This window comes from Papio anubis, chromosome X, assembly GCF_008728515.1.
Source record: "Papio anubis isolate 15944 chromosome X, Panubis1.0, whole genome shotgun sequence".
Classification (NCBI taxonomy): Eukaryota; Metazoa; Chordata; class Mammalia; order Primates; family Cercopithecidae; genus Papio; species Papio anubis.
Genome location: NC_044996.1, coordinates 588637 through 602477, shown reverse-complemented (window position 1 = coordinate 602477; position 13841 = coordinate 588637).

The window sequence follows — 13841 nt, the reverse complement described above, 5'->3', positions numbered from 1 at the left end:
TAGTGATAAATTCTTTGCCTAGGCCAATGTCCAGAAGAGTTTTTCCTAGGTTTTCTTTGAGGATTTTTATAGTTTCAGGTCTTACATTTAAGTCTTTAATCTATCTTGAGTTAATTTTTGTTTATGGTAAGAGAGAGGGCTTCATTTTCATTCTTCTGCATATGGTTAGCCATTTTCCATAGCACTTGTTGAAGATCAACTGGTTGTAGGCATGTGGCTTTATTTCTGGGTTCTCTATTCTGTTTTACTGATCTATGTGTCTATTTTTGTACCAGTAGCATGCTCGTTTGGTTACTGTAGCCTTGTAGTATAACTTGAAGTCAGGTTATGTGATGCCTCCAACTTTGTTCTTTTGCTTAGGATTGCTTTGGCTATTTAGGCTCTTTTTTGGTTATATATGAATTTTAGGAGTCTTTCCTAATTCTGTGAAAAATGATGTTGGTAGTTTGATAAGAATTGCATTGAACCTGTGAATTGCTTTGGGCAGTATCGTCATTTTAATGATATTTATCCTGATCCATGAGCATGGGATGTTTTTTCATTTGTTTGTGTCTTCTCTGATTTCTTTCATCAGTGTTTTGTAGTTTCCTTGTAGAGATCGTTTATTTCCTTGCTTAAATGTATTCCTAGGTATTTAAATTTTCATTGGTGTTAGATTTTTAACCAATTTTCAACTTTACTGTAGCTATTGGTTGCAATACCAGAGTAAAATGGCCGTGCTGCCTTTTTTTTTATTTCGGGTCACACTGAGACACTGATACCAGTGATGCATTAAACAGTGTGGTGCACAGGCATCACCAGTATGCAATATATTTATGTAACAAACCTGCACGTGTACCCTCTGAACCTTTAAAAATAAAAATAAAAAGTGGACTGCAGTTGCCTTTTTCTTCTCCACTTGGTCCTCAGCCACCAGATCCCAAACTGATTCTGGGAGAAATCCAGGTAATTAGCAACTATAGGGAAATCTGATTACTCATACTAATGACCAAGGAAAGGGTCATTACTCTGGTTATTTGAGAGATGACCATGGTCTAGGACTTTCTCTTTTAACTTTTCTGGCTAGAGTTTGTGCAGGTCAGATGTTGGGGGAAGAAGGTCCAGAGAAAATAAATTTTATCCTAGGGAAGGAGTGGGCAAGTCCCAAAACAAAGATGACTCTGGAAGACAAAAGGCAAGCAGAGATGGGAGTCTGGCCCTGAAAATAGGTAGAGGCAGGAAAGCTGGAAACTAAGGACCGAGCCCCTTCTTCTCTGGTCCCTACCACACCCGCCTCCTTACATATCCAATGGCACATCTCTCTACCCCAGCCCCTAACCTCCACCTGTCCCATTTCTCCTTGGTGAAAAGTTAGTTACATCAGGAATTTTTGAAAGTAGATGGGGCCCAAATTAGTTCTGGGAGAAATCCAGTAACCGTAGGGAAAACGGATTACTGATACTAATGACCAAGGAAAGGATCATTTAAAAAGCTGATAATAAGAATACACCTTCAAAAGTTTTTTTTTTTTTTTTTTTTTTTTTTAAGGGGGAGGAATATGATCAGAGTACTGGGCAGCTCAAACTTTTCATGCATGACTACATATGTGATGAGACAAAATTATTTAGATTATTACTGAATAATGGCAAATAGATACCAGTATTTTAGTACTTAGAAGTGGCAGGCTGTACTGAATTACTGAACACTGCTTATGGCAATTATCAACCATATTAAATATTATAAACATGATTTAATATGACTTTTGTTAACCTGCCCACTTCAGGGAAGTCTCCTTCCAACCCCAGAAAATATTTCTACAGAATTACAATTAGTATATGTAAAGTATTTCAGAGCAACATACATTTTAAAAAATGTTTTCAAAACTTCAGATGAGATGGCAATTGGATATTTTGGAAAATCAAGCAATCTTTGGGTCTTCTATTAAAGTGTAGAGCTTGCCAGCTTTCATTCTGTTGTGGGTTCCAAAGTGCCAGGTCACCTGAGAATTTGTGGTAGAAGTTCAAGTTGCTGTTTTCTTAAGGTAATTTTTCTTTTTCCTTTCATATATTTATTTGCATTGGTAAAGGCTACCGTTTATGACAAAGATGAAATCTTCGTGAACATGTATCTGGTGAATAACATTATGTGAAAATGTATAAAGTGTTAGAAATGCAAGGAAAATGGACAGAAATATTAATAGGAGTCCTAATATATTAATCGCAGTCATTTACAGGTTAATTAGGCAAGACTGCTAGTAATGCTAATTTAATAAATGTTGGCACCTACAAACCCAGTTCTCAAAAATCATTTACAAAAAGTGAGCACATATTAAGCTAATAAAAAAGGCCAAATTTCCAAAAGTGCAAATCATCTGGGCCACATTTTCTGACTATAATGCAGATAAAATTGGAATGAATAATAGTTTAAATGAGAAAAATATGAAACATTTCAAAATTAAGCACTATGTTAAAGAACTTTTAGGTCAAAATAAAAGTATAATTACAAAATTATTTAGAATTTGGTGCAATGAGAACACTAAAAAGCTTAAGAACAGGGGATTCAGATTAAAATATAAGCCTTTGTTGCTAAACTCAAAAGAATAAAAAGCAAATCAAGTGACCAACACTAACATTTGCTGCCTCCATCATTAAAAGTAAGGATAATCTGTCTCTTAGGATAATACTGTGTGTCTTCTGTCTTAACTCTGTCGTATTTATGTGAATCCTTGTCATTACCAACCACTGCAGCTCCTTCCTAATTTCAGCCTCAAGTCATTCTGCTCCCTGACCACCACCTCCTACCTTTTCAGGTTTTCACTGCCCTGCACATCCTTACTTCTCTTCCTTTTGTGTTTCATTCTTTGTACATGTTGTCAATGTTCTTGTCATCCAGCTTTGCTATACTGACTTAGCTGAGTCACTGTCTTGGTTCAGACCAACTGTGCCAATTCCCAGGCAGCTTAATGTAACTAAAAAAGGTCACCACTGCAAGTCGCAAGAGGGCAATGATGCTGTGCAGTGATCCATTCATTCCCTTACTCTACAAGATAGTTTCATACCCTCTCTCCTGGTCTCAAACCCTGACACTCCCTCTCTGGTTGTTGCTCACAGCTTATGTTCTTGCTTTCTAGTTGGCCAAGAAGACTGAAGCAACCAGAGGACTCTTCATGCACTCCACCCCACATCTACCCACCATCTGCCCATATTCATAAACCTTTGCTTCATCCTCATCTCAGCCCCCAGTCTTGCCCTAACCAAAGCATTATAAACATTTCCAGGGCAATGTATGGTGTATTTTTAACATTGCCTGGCGCAGCCTCCAGTTAGAGGAGTTCTGGCTTGGCAGTGCACATGTTGTTTCCTAAGTACCAATGACTTTTTCTGTTGAGTGGTCTGGCCACAAAATTGTATTGATTTTAAGTGATACACCCCAAACCTATTTTTCCCTTAGGCCTTGTTACTGTTAGTATATTAGTTTGCTAGAGCTGCTGTTACAAAGTATGATAAACAATAAACAGAAATTTATCACCTCATAGTTCTGGAGAATTGAAGTTTGAGGTCAAGTGTTCGCAGAGCCCTGCTCCCTCTGAAGGCTCTATGGAAAGATTTGTTCCAAGCCTCTCTCCTAACTTCTGGTAGTTCTTGGCTTGTGGTAGCAGAACTCCAATTTTCACCTGGTGTTTTTCCTGTGCGCACATTTCCCCTTTTTATAAAGACACCAGTCATTGGATTGGGGCCCATCTTACTCCAGTATGACCTCATTTTAACTAATTACATCTACAATTTGACTGCCCCACACCCCCACAATAGGATCACATTTACGGGTACTGAGGGCAAGGACTTTGACATGTTTGGGGGACACAATTCAACTTATGCAGATAAAATTGGAATGAATAATAGTTTAAATGAGAAAAATTGAAACATTTCAAAATTAAGCACTATGTTAAAGAACTTTTAGGTCAGAATAAAAGTATAATTACAAAATTATTTAGAATTTGTAATTCTAAATAATTGAATTCATTCTTTGTACATGTTGAATTTTTATAATTCAACATATAATTCAAGAATACAAATAAGGATAATTCAAAATTACTTAGCTGCTGTGCAATTTTGCAGAATTTTAAAGTTTTAGGAGCACATGCATTGCATTATAGTACACAGTGGAACACTCTGTACTTTACTTTTTGTTTGCACTGATAAAGTGTCCCTGCAATCTTAAAGAGAAGAAAGGTTCTCCCATGAACTTGTCTCTCCTGAATCCTCAGTCTTTCTCCACTGAATCTTTCTTATCTTAAAAACAAAAAACAAACAACAACAACAAAACTCTCTTGGCCTGACATCCCCTCAAGCTGTCATCCTTACTTGTCTTCTTCACAGAAAATTCCTTGGAAGTATTCTGTACTCACTTTCCTTTTTTTCCTTCCTGTTCTAACCAGGGTTTTCTATGCTATACTCCACAGAAACTGCTCTTGTCAGGGTCTCCAGACATGCACATTGTGAGATCCAATGGTCAGTCTTCATCTTCATCTTATTAGATCTATCAGCAGCATTTGACACAGTTGATTGCTCTCTCCTTTTAACTCTGCCTCCTTGGTTTCTAGTATATTGCCTGGTTTTCCTCCCACCTCCCCGCCTGCTCCTTCTCAGTTTCATGTAGGAGTTCTATCTTCTATGACCTCTAAATTTTAGTGTTCCCAAAGGTTTACTCCTCAGACCTCTTTTCTGTGTATTTGAGGAACTCATCCAATCTCATGTAAATGATTGTCCTCCCTGCACTGATAATGCCCAGATTTTTATCTCCAGCTTGGACCTCTAAACTTCAGAATTTTAGACTCTCATTTCCTACTGCTTACTTGACATCTCCATATGTGAAACTTAATAGGCATCTCAAACTGAATGTATTGAAAACTAAACTGATTCTTCCTCCCCTCACCTCAAATCCCACCCATGCTCTTATACGTCATATTCAGTTCATCAGCAATTCCTGACTAAATTCATGGTGTATCCAAAATTTGACCACCTCTCATCACCTCTTCAGCTACCATCCTGGTCCAAGTCACCAACATCTCTCATGTGGATCACTGCAACAGCCTCCTGATTTGGCCTGCTTCCACAGTCGCTCCTCTTCAGTCTCTACAAGAAGCCAGAGGAATTCTGATATTGTAAGTCAGATCAAGTGTCTCTTTGCTTAAAACCTTTCAGTGACTTCTGTCTTACTCAGAGCAAAGCCAGAGTCCTTACAATGATGTACAAGCCCTACCTGATCGGGGTCCCACACCCCCTCTCTAAATTAATCTACATGACTCAGCCCCCTGCCCCCACTCTCTCTCTCTCTTCATTTACCCCCCTTTCATTCTTCCCTGGCTCATTCTGCTCTAGCACACCAATTCCTTTGCTGTTTTTTTTTTAATTAATTTATTATTATTATACTTTAAGTTGTAGGGACTGTTTTTGAAACATACTTGTTTTGCTCCTGCCACAGGACTTTTCTACTTGTTACTCTCTTTTCCTGGAATGTACAGATATCTACACGGTTTACGCCTTAACACTTTCAGGTCTTCACTGAATTATAACTTCAAATATGAGCTTCATTACTACCCCCCTCCCTCACACAAATGCATATCATTATCCTTCTTCCTTGCTTTGTTTTCCCTTTAGTGCTTAACTCTAGGGTAATTGTATGCCATGGGACAGTCTGGTTTATTTGTGTTGTTCACAACTATTAATTATTTTTAGCTCCTCTTTGTACTTTCAGTAGAAGCTTGGATGATAAACTATGTGGTTAGTCTCCTCATCACTATTTTACATGGTATATATTTATATTACTCATTGTCTGTGTCCCTACCCTAGAACTTGAAGTTGTATAAGGGCAGAAATTTTTGTTCTAATCTTCACCTATCCCTAGTATCTACAGCAGTGCTTTGCATACAGTGAGGATTCATATATTGCATGCATCTTATTAGTATGCTTATTACTAATAAAGCATACTAATTTGAAACATTGTTTAAAAATCTGTTCTTTTTTTTTTCTTTGGAGACAGAGTCTTCCTCTGTCACCTAGGCTGGTGCAATTTTGGCCCACTGCAACCTCCATCTCCTGGGTTTAAGTGATCCTCCTGCCTCAGCCTACCAAGTAGCTGGGACCATAGGCACATGCCACCATGCCCAGCTAATTTTTGTATGTTTTGTGGAGATAGGGGTTTCATCATATTGCTCAGGCTGGTCTTGAACTCCTGAGCTCAAGCAATCTGTCCACCTCAGCCTTGTAAAGTGCTAGGATTATAGGTGTGAACCACCACCCCCAGCAAAATCTGTTCTTTCATGATAAAATATACTCAGATGTTTAAAAATAAGTCTGACCTCTTTAAGAAGAGTTTATGAGGGCAGATGTCTTCGAAAGTGCTATTGGTGTGAAAAAAACATATTTGTGAAATTGCTGTTGGAAACTAGTGGAGATTTAAAGTGCAGAAGTTCAATAATTGGTCTGAGATGTGATGCTTCATTGATACTACATTATGTCCCAAGGAAAAGGTGAGACTTCTTAAAAATCAAAATTAATTATTTCCATTGTGGTTTGTCAGTGCCTCTTTGAAATCAGTTGTATTTTCAGGTTTCAGCTCTATTACTTCCCCAATTGAGAGTAAGATTCTACCTTCAAGGAACTTGTGTTTTTGTAAGAAAATCAGATGTATAGTAGATGCGATTGTAAAAAAAGGTGATATTTGCTTTAACAGAGAAATATGTGTTTGTATCTCCACAAAGCAGAGACCTTTTAATGTTACTTAAATCAGGTGGATAAATTTTCTAAGAAGGTGATGCTTGAATTGAGTATTATAGTTTGAATAGCAATTTGCTTAAAATGTTAGAAAGGGAAAAGCATTTGATGGCATAGGGAGTGCTATATATATATTAATATAGCTGTGAAAGAAAATTGCATTTTTCGTGAATGGCAAGAAGTATACCTGTCTCTTCTATGGCCTTCCTATTAATACTCATCATGTACTGTGATTGGGTTGTTTATCTTTGTATTATTGAGTTTTGAGAGTTCTTCAGATAATCTAGACATATAAGTCTTTTATCAGATATTGCAGATTCTTCCTCCAGGTCAGTGGCTTGACTTTTCATTTTCTTAACTGTCATTTGAAAAGCAAAACGTTTCCAATTTTGATGAAATCATATTATCAGTTTTAAAAACTTTTTAAGTTTTCATCCTAAATTTCTAGAAGTTTAGTTTTAGTACTGCATGTTGTCATTCATAAGTGGGAGTTGAACAATGAGAATACATGGATACAGGGAGGGGAACAACACACACCAGGGCCTGTGGGGTGGGGGCAGGGGAGGAAGAGCATCAGGGCAAATAGCTAATGCATGCAGGCCTTAAAACCCAGGTGATAGGTGCAGCAAACCACCATGGCACAAGTATACCTATGTAAAAAACCTGCACGTTCTGCACATATATTTACTGCTGTTTGCTTATCTTGTTTATCATTATAACTAACCCTATGAGGCATACACAATAAGGCAGTCCAATTTGTTTATTAGTATGCTTATTACTTTATTTTATTAAAGTAAAATAAAAATTAAAAAAAGTTTTAGCCCCCATGTTTAGGAGTGTGATTTACTTTTAGTTTATTTTTGTGTATGGTGTGAAGTAAGGGTTCAGATTCATTTATTTGCATATGTATGTCCAATTCTTTCAACACTATTTGTTAAAAATATTATCCTTTCCCCATTAAATTAATAAATACCTTGGCACCTTTGTAAAAATGCACTGAGTAAAATTTGACTTGTGGATAGGATAGAGGGAGCACACTTCACTGCAGAATGCATGGAACAGCTATTTAAAGACAGGGAAAATAAAATACTAGTAGGCTATCAGGAAAGAACAACTGAATTTGGAGTACCAATGAACCCACAGTGAGTTAACCGGTAAGTTTTTCCTTTAGTTTTCCTGCCGCATGGCCCCTGACACAGCATAGCAGAGCAGGATAGCTAAAGCCCAAGATTTCTGCCTAGAGCACCCAAAAGGGGATTTTCAGGGAAGTGGAAAGTGCTGGAGATGGAGGACAAGGAGAGGGAGGAGCTCTGAAAAGCAACCCCATAGCTGCACAAGCTTGGATGTGTTCCTAATTAGTATATTGAAGACTAAGAAGTGAACAAAAGGATAGACCACTGCAGGTTGGAACGTATGACTTGAATTTACTCAGGTCGATTGCCTGCTAAAGCAAAAAATCAAAATCCTACATAGGACTTAAACAAGACCCAGAATCTCATAATATTCAAAATGCTCAGAGTACAGTAAAAAATTAGTTGGCATATGAAGAACCAGGGAAATATTCATTCACACAGAAAAGGACAAAGTATGACTTTATGTAGATAACATTAAAAATCAATAAATTAGAATGCAGAGAAAGTAAAATTGATAAAACTAAGTGCTGGTTATTTGAAAATACCGATCAAAATAAGCAATAGAAAGAGAAAACACACAAGACTACAAATGATAGAGAGGTTTCTATCCACCATTACAGAAATTTTTAAATTATACTAAGTACAACTGTATGTCAATGCATTTGAAAATCTGCATGAAATAGATAATTTTCAAGGAAAACATAAATTACCAAAATTTACTCATGAGGATGTATGCGGTGTTTTTGTTTTTGTTTTTGTAGAGACAGGGTTTCACTATGTTGCCCAGGCTGGTCTCGAACTCCTGGCCTCAAACCATCCTCCTGCCTTGGCCTCCCAAAGTGCTGAGATTACAGGTTCGAGCCACCACACCCAGCCAGATGTGGGTGTTAATCTAGATAGGCTATGACATGCTGTGGTAGTCATTCCCAGTCCTGGTGGCTACATGTCTATTATAGGTCAAGGATTGCTCTGCTCCATGTTGACTTTACTCCTGAATCCAAACTAGTAGAAAAACCTCTAGCTGAGACATTGCCAGTCACATGGCCAAACCTACATCATTTGAGGGAAATATAATCCTGTTTCAGGGAAGGGCAATGAACATATATGAAAACAGTCAATATTATGGTTGAAAACGGAATCTAGCCATAACCATGAAATAAATGGAAAGGATTGTCAAAGATCTATATCCCTTTCCACACACACACAAAAAAGGAATGCTGGAGCAAAAAGCTCTTATGAGTGAATTCTATCAAACCTTCAAGAAACAGACCACTCCACGTTATTTAAAATATTCTAGGGTATAGAAGAAGACAGATTTCTAATCATTTCATCATTTCATGAGGCCAGCATAACCATGATACCAAAACCTGACAGAAAGCACAAAAGATCAACATTTGCCAATGTGTTTTTCACTGAAATGTCTGTTAAGATACTTCAGAAAGTGAGTTATTTTGTCATATAAGTTGAGGAGATGCTGTATAAAATTACCTCCCAATGGAGAGTCCCAATATACCATAGTATTCAGTAGTCCTACAGAATACTATTTTTCTTTGTTTAATCCACAATTTTCTGAATTTGTTTGACTGTAGGTGCCCCAACACACACCTAGATTCTTTGTAATCCCCATGGAATACATTTCTGGAAATGGTATTATGAACCAGTCTGAAACATGAATTTAAATGCAAAGATCCTAAATAAAATGTTAGTAAATTAAATTAAGCAGTATTTTAAAAATACACTATGAACAAGTAGAGTTTATTCCAAGAATGTAAATAAATATGGTTTAACGTAAACAGATTTACTAATATAATTAATTACATTAACAGGTTAAGGGAAGAAAACCATTTGATTTCCTCAATGGGTACCAGAAAGACATTTGAAAAAGTCAATATGCATTCTTTCTAAAAGCACCTAGTAAAATAATAATGCAGTGAAAAGTTCCATAGCCTATTAAAGATAATTTAAGGTCAAAATGCCAGAAACATATAACAGCAGGAAAAAGACAAAGATTGAATGACATACTCTTGGGCAAATATTGTAAAGACACTTGTTCCTGCCATATATCAGTGTCAGATGGTGGAGGGACAAATAGCTAGTCATTTGGGAAAATAGTTCTTATCCCTATCTCTACTTCCTATACCTAAGTCAATTCCAAATTCATTATAAGAAATCATAGGAAAACCATTTTCTAATTTTGAGTGGGGAAGGCCTATCTCAACCTAACACTATTGCCAAAAAACATTAAGACAACATACTATACAAGAAAGAGAACATAAGTTACATGGCACAAAAATCAAAAGATACAAATGTTATCCAATGGAAATTAAGTCTTCCTCACAGCTTGTCTTCCAGGCATCAGTTCCCCAATTCTGAGACAAAGACTGTTTCCAGTTTATTGTAGACAACAGATTTAATCACCTATTTATGAGAGACTTCTGTATTAACAACCACCAGAAAGTTTAAGAAATCAGAAAAACCTAAAAAAATTTGCAACATATGTGATGAATACAAAACTAATTTACATATATAAGGAGATCATACTAATAAATAGGACTGCTTCAGCTGCAAGCCACAGAAAACCAGTAACCAAGATATGCACATTTAAAAATACTGATCTAATCAATATATCAAAATTTTAAATGTATATTTTCTTTGATTCATAAATTCTACTTCTAGGATTTTGACTTGAGGACATAATTAGAATTGCTTTATAACAGCAAAATTTGCACATAACCTGAGGATTGATTAAATAACTTGTATATCCATACAGTGGAATACTTTTGTATCAGGAGACTTTCAGCTATAGGTGGAAAAAAAATTGCACAAACTAAAATGGGATTTATTTCTCATGTAACAAGGAATGTTAATATAGGGTGACTCTAGGGTAGTTAAATCTGTAGCTCAATGACATTATCAAGGACCCAGTTTTCGTCTGTCTTTGCTCTGTCATCTTTAGTATGTCAACTAACTCTTGATCACATTCAGCAAATGTGTACAGGTACTGATAAACTGTGAAGATATAATGGTTAGCAAAAACAGACATAGCTTCTGTCCTTGTGTATTTGAAGAGAATATACAATATGTGAAAAAGGTAATGGCACAGTATGTGTTACATGATACCCTTTATGAAAAAGATTCATTTAGGTGCAAACATATTATAGTACGTAACCTTTTCTGAGTAAGACTGTTATGTGATGTTCACCAAATGCCAGAGCCTGTGATAAGTACTTTATATGGATTATCTCATTTCATCCTCACAACAACTCTATGAATTAAATACTGTTATTATCCAATTTGATATGTGTGTAAACTGGGACTCAGAGAGATTGAATCACACATAACTGGCAGCCAGAAATTGAACTCAATGTCTGTTTTATTCCAAAATCCATACTCTTAACCACTATGTTAAACAACCTTTTGAAAATTGAAATAAAAATATATAGAAAGAAATAGACCAAGCTTTAAACAGTCATTTTCTTTAGGAACTTATGGTTGAATGCTGTTGGCTACAAGAGCCAGGAAAAAGGGGGAGGAAAACAAAATCAAGGGGTACGTTAATAGACTGGCAATGGGGACTGGTTGATTGCCTAAAACGTCCTAAAGACATTTAAAGGCAGGGCTCATAGGAGACAGTGAGCAACCAGAACTTATAATCAGAACTCTAGAGGCTGTATAAAATTTGGTAATGCTTCAAGATAGGGACATGTGTGTATTTTACTGATGTGAAGTAAGACTCAAGGTCATTGGATTAAAGTAGAGCAAGAAAACAATCATTCATTCAAGTATGTATAGATTATTCAAGCACCTAACTTGCAACAAGTTGGAGAAATACTGGTGAACAAGATGAGTAAGATTCCTGCTTTTGTAGACCTCAGAGTTGGAGAGGTAGACCCAGGCCAGATCATGCAGGGCCTTATAACCATGTTAAGAAATGTAGGGTTTATTTGGATTTTGTTCTAAATGTGACAATAAACCACCAGTGAGTTTTAAGCAGAGGAATTACTTGATCTGACTTATGTTGTAAAAAGATCACTCTGGCTGTTATGTTGAGAATGTATCATGGGAATGGGAACAAGGAGTAGGGAGACTAGTTAGGAAGATAATGAAGTAGTTCAGGTAAGAGTTGATAGTGGCCTGGAGAAATGTGATTTCAGTGGAGATGGAGAAAAAATGGCAGACATATATATACACATATATATATATGCACAGATTATATATATATGCACAGATTTTATATATATATATATATATATATTTGAGACAGGGTCTTGCTCTGTCACCCAGGCTGGAGTCCAGTGGTGTGATCAGAGCTCACTGAAGTGATCCTCCCACCTCACCCTCCCTTGTAGCTGGGACTACAGGCATGTGCTACCATGCTGGGCTAATTTTTTTTTTTAGTAGAGATGGAGTCTCACTATGTTGCCCAGGGTCAGACACATATTTTGAAGTTAGAGTTGACAGTGCTAGATGATGGATTTGATATGAGAAGTGAGGGGGAGTGAGGACTTAAGAATAACTCCCAATTTCTGTGAACGGTGGTGTCAGGTGGTGTCATTTATAGAGCTGAGGAAGACTGGGGTGGTTGGAGCACATTTTGATAGACACTGATTTTAGTATTGGATATGTTGAGTTTGAGAAATTTGTGGCTGTGTTTAGTAGGCAAGTTGGCTGTATTGGTATAACGTGCAGAAAAGTGAGCTAGAGTTCCTGATTTTAGAATCAGCAATGCAAAGATGGTAACTGAAGTCACAAGAGTAGGTAAGATTGTCTAGGGAGAGGAGAGGATGGAGAGAAGAAAGAGAGAAGAGAATTGGTCCTCTGACAGAACTGAGAACACCAAGTTCCTGAGAGGCTTGATATAGGCAGCAATCATCCCACCAATACTGTACTGGCAAAGGCCACTCATGACTTCCTGTTCTCTCAAATCCTGGGGATTCATTTTAGTTTTTATCTTTCTGAATCCGCTGCTGCATTTTGATACTACTGTTCATGCCATCCTGTAAAACTATACTCTCCAGGATTTTATTGTCTCCTTGTACGTTTCCTTTCCCTTTTCTGTGTGCCCTACACTTTATTGTTACCCAGGGAAGACTAAAGAGTAAGTAAGACTCTAGGTTGAGCTGTCAGCAATGACTTTTGGAGCCACGTCTTCCCTAGGATGAGGAAACTGCTTCCAACTCTTGGAAGCTGCTGGCTCCAGAACTTGATGAAGGTGAGAGAGCAATCCATGCAGATATCTCAGGAAAAAGAATTCTAGACAGAGGGAAAAGGAAATACAAAGTCCCTGAGGTGGGAATGTGCTTAGTGTGTTTGAAGAACAGGAAAGGAACCCATGCAACTGGAGTAAAATAAAGAGGGTTACAGAGGTGATGAGATGGAGATAGAATTTATTTCCAAGGGTTCTTCTGCAGGCCATTGGAAGGACTTTGGGTTTTAAGCTGAGTAAAATGTGTAACCACTGGAGGATTATGAGGAGATGATTGCTTATAACTAATGTTTTATCAGGCTCCTTCTAGCTGCTATGTAGAGAATAGACTGCAAGCATGGCAGGGGTGGGGAAGGGGAGATGACAAGAGAGGCAGCAGGGAGACCAGCTATCACAATAATTCAGAAAAATGATAGTGGACAGCACCAGTGCGTTAGCATTGAGAATGGTGAAAAGCTGTCATATTCGGGTTATACTTTTAAGGTAGAGCCAGCATAATTTCCCGATAGATCAGATGTGGACTATGAAAGAAAGGAGTCAAGGGTGATACCAAGATTTTTGGCAAAGGTAGATGAAAGGACAAAGTTGCCATTTACTGAGGAGGGGAAGACTATGAGAGGGACATATTTGGGGAGGAAGATTAGGAGCCTGATTTGGGACATGTTAAATTTGTGATGCCTGATAGACATTCAAGTGGGGATGTCAGGCAAGCAGTTGGTTATAAGGGTCTGGAGTCCATGGGAAATAGAC